A 7,506-nucleotide genomic window follows, 5' to 3' on the forward strand; every position below is an offset into this window, starting at 1 on the left:
CTTGAAGGTTGAAAACAAGCCAATTTTGGCTTGTTTTCCTTGTATTTGAGCGCTACTTCCTTCCCTTCTTGTCTTGGATTCGAAACCCATGGGTAGCACTAGGAGAGCAATTTCCTTTGAATTTTTTTTGCATGGAGCCCAATATTGCTCTTAAGGAGGGAAGGGCAGAATTTTTTCTTCCTTTGGTCCTTGGCATAGAATTGTGCTCCGCTCTTATGGAGGGCAGGGCAGTGATGTTTTGGAGGCTTGGTTCATTATGCTGCTCTCTTGGAGGGCAGTGTGCTCTTGTGGAGAGCAGTGTTGCTTCTTCCTTCAATGTTGCGCCACACTTCTCCTTCTTTCACCACACCATTTTCTTCCCTTAGTCACACTTCTTAAGCCACATTTTTCTTCTTTTCTTCTTTTCTTCACCTACAAGAAATCAAAGCAACCAATCAAAGTATCTCCAAACTTATAAGGTTTATAATTTATTAAAAATCAATTAATTTTAGCTCAAACCTCATGATTTAGCATCAATTAAATGGTGGTTGTTTGATTTAAAGAAGTCATGCATTTTCATTCCAAATTACTTACTGAGGATGCAAGAAAGTGCATAAAGACTAGTGAAACAAGTGAAATTAGCTTGAAAAATGGATATATGATGACTTGAAAAATGGGTAAGAAGGGGCTTGTGAGTATGGTTGAGAGTTATGTTGAGGATATGGTTCATAGGCATATGGTGGTGGTTCTTGAAAGTCACAAGGTGATTCACCATAGCCATTGGATTGATATGCATCATAAAATGGCTCTTCTTCATAGTGCATTGGTGGAGGTTGTTTCCAAGAGGATTGATCATATGCATATGGCTCCTCCCACCTTTGGTTATCCCATCCTTGATACACATTCTCATTGAAGCTCTCATTACCTACAACATAGTTGTAACTACACTCATATCCAAAGTGAGAATTCATAATGAAAAGAGAAAAGGAAAATAAAATGGAATGAGAAACAAGGAAAACCAAATCCAAAGACTAGAAAATACTAACAAAAGGCAAAAATCAAGCTATTCACAATATTCACATATATACAATAACCAATAACATAACACCATTGCAACTCCCCGGCAACGGTGCCATTTTTAATGATTGGATTTTTGATGGTTTAGAATTTCACAAATGAATTCTCGTTGCAAGTATAGTTTCTAAACCAACAATAATCCTTTCATACAAAAGATTGTTTGTCACTAAAACAAACCCCTAAATTTATAAACCGAAGTATTGAACCTCGGGTCGTTCTCCCTAGGAATTACAATAAAGTGTCTTGTTATTGGTTATGAGTTATTTTGGGGTTTTTGAGATTTTATACAAGAATTATAAATGGCAAAGAAAATAAACTAACAACTAGCAAGGCTCTTGGCAAGATATGAGAACTAGAAGTTCTATCCTAGTTATCCTCCTCAATTGTGATAACAAATTGTCCATTACTCCCACTTAGTCAACCTCTAACCATGGAAGAAAGTCAAGTGGATGAATCAATTTGATTCCTCAAGTCCTAATCAACTCCTAAAGGAAAGACTAGCTTTAGAGGCATTCAAATCAATTAGCAACTTCTAATTATCAATCAACAAAAGGAATTAGATAACTCAAGAGTCACTAATTACTCTACATAGGCCAAGAGGAACAAAACCTACACTAAAATCCAACCAAGCATTTCATCAAACACTTGGAAGGCACAAAAGAAAAGCATAGTAAATTGACAACAAGAATGAAATCTAACAACAATTATTGAAAGGAATTAATAACAACAATTAAAAGAAACACATTTATTATGAATTACCTTGAATTGAATTGAAAGAAAATGGAAGGAACAAGAGTAGATCTACAACAAAGTATGAGAACAACATAAAGGAAATTACAATAAAAGAATAGAGGAAGATGAATGTAACAACAAAGAATTGAAAGGTAGAAGTAGAAGAAAGAATGAATGAAAACCTAGATCTAAGAACTAAACCTAATCCTAATCCTAATCCTAGAGAGAAGTGAGAGCTTCTCTCTCTAGAAACTAACTCTAACTACTAAACTAAGCTAAACTAAACTAATGGTAAGTAGATGCCTCATCCCTCTTCAATTCTTGGCTTAAATAGCATCAGAAATAAGTTGGATTGGGCCCACAAGGCTTCTAAAATCGCTGGCCACGAGTTGCATTAAGTGGATCATGTGCCACCATCGGTGCTTCTACGTATTGTGTGCGTGTGCGCCCCTATGCGCGATGCAACTATGGAAAATCTTATATATTTTCGAAGCCCTGGGTGTTAGCTTTCCAACCCAACTAGAACCGCATCATTTGGACCTCTGTAGCTCATGTTATGGTCGATTAAGTGCGAAGAGGTCACCTTAACCGCTTTTGCGATTCCTACATTTCTTCATGAGTTCTCCATTTTTACACGCTTTTCCTTCATTCCCTTGATCCAATCTTTGCCTCCTAAATCTGAAATCACTTAACAAACATATCAAGGCATCTAATGGAATCAAGGTGAATTAAATTTAGCTATTTTAAGACCTAAAAAGCATGTTTTCACTCTTAAGCACAATTAAAGGAGAAGTTATAAAACCATGCTATTTCATTGGATAAATGTGGGTAAAAGGTGATAAAATCCCCTAAATTCAACATAAGATAAACCCTACAAATGGGGTTTATCATTCATGCAAGAGTCCAACAAAATAACTCCAATCCAGGAGCAAATTGAGTGGGTAACAATATCCTCAATGAATTTCATAGGCCCACATCAATTTGCTATCTTGGAAACGAATCACTAACTTAAGATCCTTCTTGAAGTGTTCAACAATGAAGAAATGAGGTAGTTCATCCCAATGGATTAGGAGAATTCCAAGGTTTATTTGGGTGCTTTAATGGGAATGTTGGAGCTAGTTCATCCCAATGCAAGAGCAAAAATCAACAAGGGGATGAAAGAAAAACTAAAGTATGGGAACCGAGCATATACTTCTACAATCAACGATCATGGGTCCCAATCACTTGCTTAAGGTTGCTTGAGAGCTGGATATACTTCGTTTGGGATCCCAGAGGATTTTGGAAGAGCAAGCATGGGTGGCAACTCAAGGATGAGCGGAAGCATAAGCCACCTTGACACAAGCTTCACTCAAAAAGTCCAACTTAAGGACTTTAAACCAAAGTGCTAGGTGGGAGACACCCCACCATGGTAATATCCCTCCATCCTTTTTCTTCTTTTAGCTTTTGTTTCATGAATAATTGCTTATCTTGCTTAGTTTAATTTAGTTGCATTTTGGTGTTGGTTAGGTCATCTTAGTGAAATAATGTGTTGTTGGGGTTTTCATATGTTTTGGGGTTTGAAAAAACTGTTTTAGAAGTCATGTTTGGTGCCTTAGAGGCACTAAAATTTTTGTAGATACAAAGCATTGTGTGTATGCACAGACTTGTGCGCACGCACACTTTTCTTAGTTTTTGGCATCTGTGCATACGCACAAGCACAGCCTTGTGTATACGCACACCCATTATCACCCCTTCTGTTGGGAGCGCTCGCACCCCAAAATTTTTGCCTTTGTGTGTACGCACGTCATCTTGTGCGTACGCACACATGGTACTTTTGCAAAAAAAAAAAGAGTTTTGCTTCTTGTACGTACGCACAGTAATTAACACCCTTTCTGTTGGGAGCGCTCGCACACCTTTATGCATTCGCATCCCCTGTATTTCACCTGTTGTGCGTGCGCACGGACCTGTGTGCGTGCGCACGGACCTGTGTGCGTACGCACAAGCATCGATCTACGCAGCAATTAGAAAGAAACCCAGTCGCACCAAACCTCCCCCCCAAACCCCTTTTCTTCCCCGTCTGATGCCACAACCTTTCCCCACCCATCACCACACATCCTTCTGGCGACCCTACCACTGGCGCTTCCAATGCCTCACCATTGCCCCATTCTTCTTTTTTCTTCTTCTTCTCTCTTTCCTTTTCACCGGCGTGCATCCCCTATCCCCCCTGCACCGCCGGCTCTGTCTCCGGCGAAGCTCTACCACCGCGAGTCTCACAATGGCTGTCACAAGTGCCAGTGTTACACCATCTTCTTCTCTTCCATTATTCAACTTTGCAATTTTCAGGTTTTAATCTTCTTTGTTTTGTTTATTTATTTGTTTAATTTTCATTTTCTTTATTTAACTTTGGTAATCTAGCTTAAGTTTTGCTTAATTGGTTGTTGTTGAATTGCAAGTGTTCAATTTCTTATTTATGGGCTATCGATGCTTAAATTTTGGATTGAAATTGTTGAATTTGTGCACTGCATACCGAGTGTTTGCTTAAATGCCTGAATGAACTTTTAGTGTAATGCATGTGTTGTAGCTACCATATGTGTTGGACTATATCCTTGTTTGGAAACTTAATCATGAATTGTGCACCTTAGATGATCGTTGATGTTATTTAAGATTGAATTTCATCAATGCACTTATACCTTGCCTTAATTTACTAGTACCTGATGGGTTTGAATATTCATGTTTTGATTGCATCCTAGGACAAATTATCTATAAGTGCATATTGAATTTAGTGAATTGAATTGAATTACTTGTTCATCATGGTTTTTAAATCAATATAATCATATAACAAGGTCTTGTTTCTTTTTAATGCTTTGTATTTGTTTGATTTGACTTGACTTGATTCTCATCAAGCTTGTCACTTTTGTAACAAGCACTTTCTCCATGTGATTATTTCATTACTCTTAAGGATGAATAAGTAGTCTTCTTTTCATCATTGAATTGGTTATTTCTTGTTGTGCTATTTATATTAATCTTGCGCTTCCACTTGCACAATTTCAATATCCAATATTTTCTAAATTTAATTCACTATTGTTGTGATTGCCTAAGCTTGCTTGTGTTTTAATTGATGCTCATCCCTTGCTTGCATCTTAGGCCGTTTAATTGAGAAACTCATGCTTACTTTTTGATTATGTGGTTGCCGTTTTTACTGGCCAATGTGTGTGTTCTAACCGCGTGCACATTTAGAATACACACATTGTATCTTATGATACCATACCACTATGCACACTTCCTCAATTAAATGCTTGTGTGTTTTTTTTTTTGCTCCAAGTATATACTGTATTTGCTTCCTTCTTTACTTTTTTGTGCCACTTGCCCTATGATTCTTAATTACACTCTATTCATTCACTTTGAGGATGAGCCGTAAAGGCAAGGAGTCGGGAGATGAGGAGGATGCCAAGGATAGAAATGCCAAGCCTTCATTGGACTTGGCAATTTTACTGCAGCCCGAGCCCCCGCATCTGCCAGCTGAAGGTGGAGTGCTTTAGAACCATTCTCCCTGGTTTGTGTTCATGCACGGAGGACCGTGCAATTCTTAAGTGTGGGGGAGGATTCACCATTTTTGGGGCATAAATTTTCTTTTCCGAATACTTTGCACTTTATTTTTGTTTTCCTTTATTATGTTTCTTGTAGATATTTGGAGTACTTTTGACTATTGCATTGCATTTTCTTCTGGTACCTATATCTTAGCTTATCAATAGTTTATTTCTAGCTATTGCATTTGGCATTTTGTATTTAGTTGGTATATAGCTTATAGATAGAAGTTGTGATGGGATGTTGTGAATAGTATAGTGCCTAGTTCAATTTTGTCCTAATTGTTCATAATGATTTTTGGATGGTGAAAATTGGGAAAAGAACTAGGAATTTTTTAAATTGCATCCATCACATCATACATACATATATAGGAAATAATTTTGGTGAGAATGATAAAAATTTCAAGAAATCTCTTTTAGGAATTTGGTGCACGAAATTGTAAATCAAACTTTTCACAACTCGTACCACTAACCAACAAGTGCACTGGGCCGTCCAAGTAATACCTTACGTGAGTAAGGGTCGAATCCCACGGAGATTGTTGGCTTGAAGCAAGCTATGGTTATCTTATTATTCTTAGTCAGGATACCAATTATAGTTATCAATTGATTTGCAAATGAACAAGAGAACATGGATTAAGTAATACTTATTATACAGTAATGGAGAATATGTTGGAGTTTTGGAGATGCTTTGTCTTCTGAATCCCTGTAACATAATGCTTCCTCACTTTCAAACATGCAAGGCTCCTTCCATAGCAAGCTGTATGTAGGGCATCACTGTTATCAATGGCTACTTCCCATCCTCTCAGTGAAAATGGTCCAAATGCTTTGTCACAGCACCGCTAATCATCTGTCGGTTCTCGATCATGTCGGAATAGGATCCATTGATCCTTTTGCGTCTGTCACTACGCCCAACACTTGCGAGTTTGAAGCTCGTCACAATCATCCAATCCTTGAATCCTACTCAGAATACCACAGACAAGGTTTAGACCTTCCGGATTCTCAAGGATGCTGCCAATGGATTCTAGCTTATACCACGAAGATTCCGATTAAGGAATCTAAGAGATACTCATTCAATCTAATATAGAACGGAGGTGGTTGTCAGGCACACGTTATGGATTGAGAATGGTGATGAGTGTCACGAATCATCACCTTCTTCATATTGAAGCGTGAATGAATATCTTAGATAGGAACAAGCATGTTTGAATGGAAAAAAGAAATATTTGCATTAATTCATCGAGACGCTGCAGGGTTCCTCACCCCCAACAATGGAGTTTAGAGACTCATGCCGTCAAAGAGTACAAAGTTCAGATCTGAAATTGTCATGAGATACAAAATAAGTCTCTAAAAGTTGTTTAAATACTAAACTAGTAGCCTAGGTTTACAGAAAATGAGTAAACTAAGATGAATAGTGCAGAAATCCACTTCTAGAGCCCACTTGGTGTGTGCTGGGGCTGAGATTTAAGCTTCTCACGTGCCTAGACTATTTCTGGAGTCGAACGCCAGGTTGTAACCTGTTCTGGCGTTTAACTCCAACTTGCAACCTGTTTCTGGCGTTCAACGCCAGAATGCAACATGGAACTAGCGTTAAACGCCAGTTTACGTCATTTATATTCGCGCAAAGTATAAACTATTATATATTGCTGGAAAGCCCTGGATGTCTACTTTCCAACCCAATTGATAGCGTGCCAATTGGACTTCTGTAGCTCCAAAAAATCTATTCCGAGTTCAGGGAGGTCAGAATCCAACAGCATCAGTAGTTCTTTTTCAGCCTGAATCAGATATTTGCTCAGCTCCCTCAATTTCAGCCAGAAAATACCTGAAATCACAAAAAAACACACAAGCTCATAGTAAAGTCCATAAATATGAATTTTGCCTAAAAACTAATAAAAATATACTAAAAAGTAGCTAGAACCTACTAAAAACTACCTAAAAACAATGCCAAAAAGCGTATAAATTATCCGCTCATCACAACACCAAACTTAAATTATTGTTTGTCCCCAAGCAACTGAAAATCAAATAGGATAAAAAGAATAGAATATACTATAAATTCCAAAATATCAATGAAGCTTAGTTCTAATTAGATGAGCGGGACTAGTAGCTTTTTGCTTCTGAACAGTTTTGGCATCTCACTTTATCCTTTGAAGTTTAGAATGAT

Source organism: Arachis duranensis, chromosome 5, assembly GCF_000817695.3.
Source record: "Arachis duranensis cultivar V14167 chromosome 5, aradu.V14167.gnm2.J7QH, whole genome shotgun sequence".
Taxonomy (NCBI): domain Eukaryota; kingdom Viridiplantae; phylum Streptophyta; class Magnoliopsida; order Fabales; family Fabaceae; genus Arachis; species Arachis duranensis.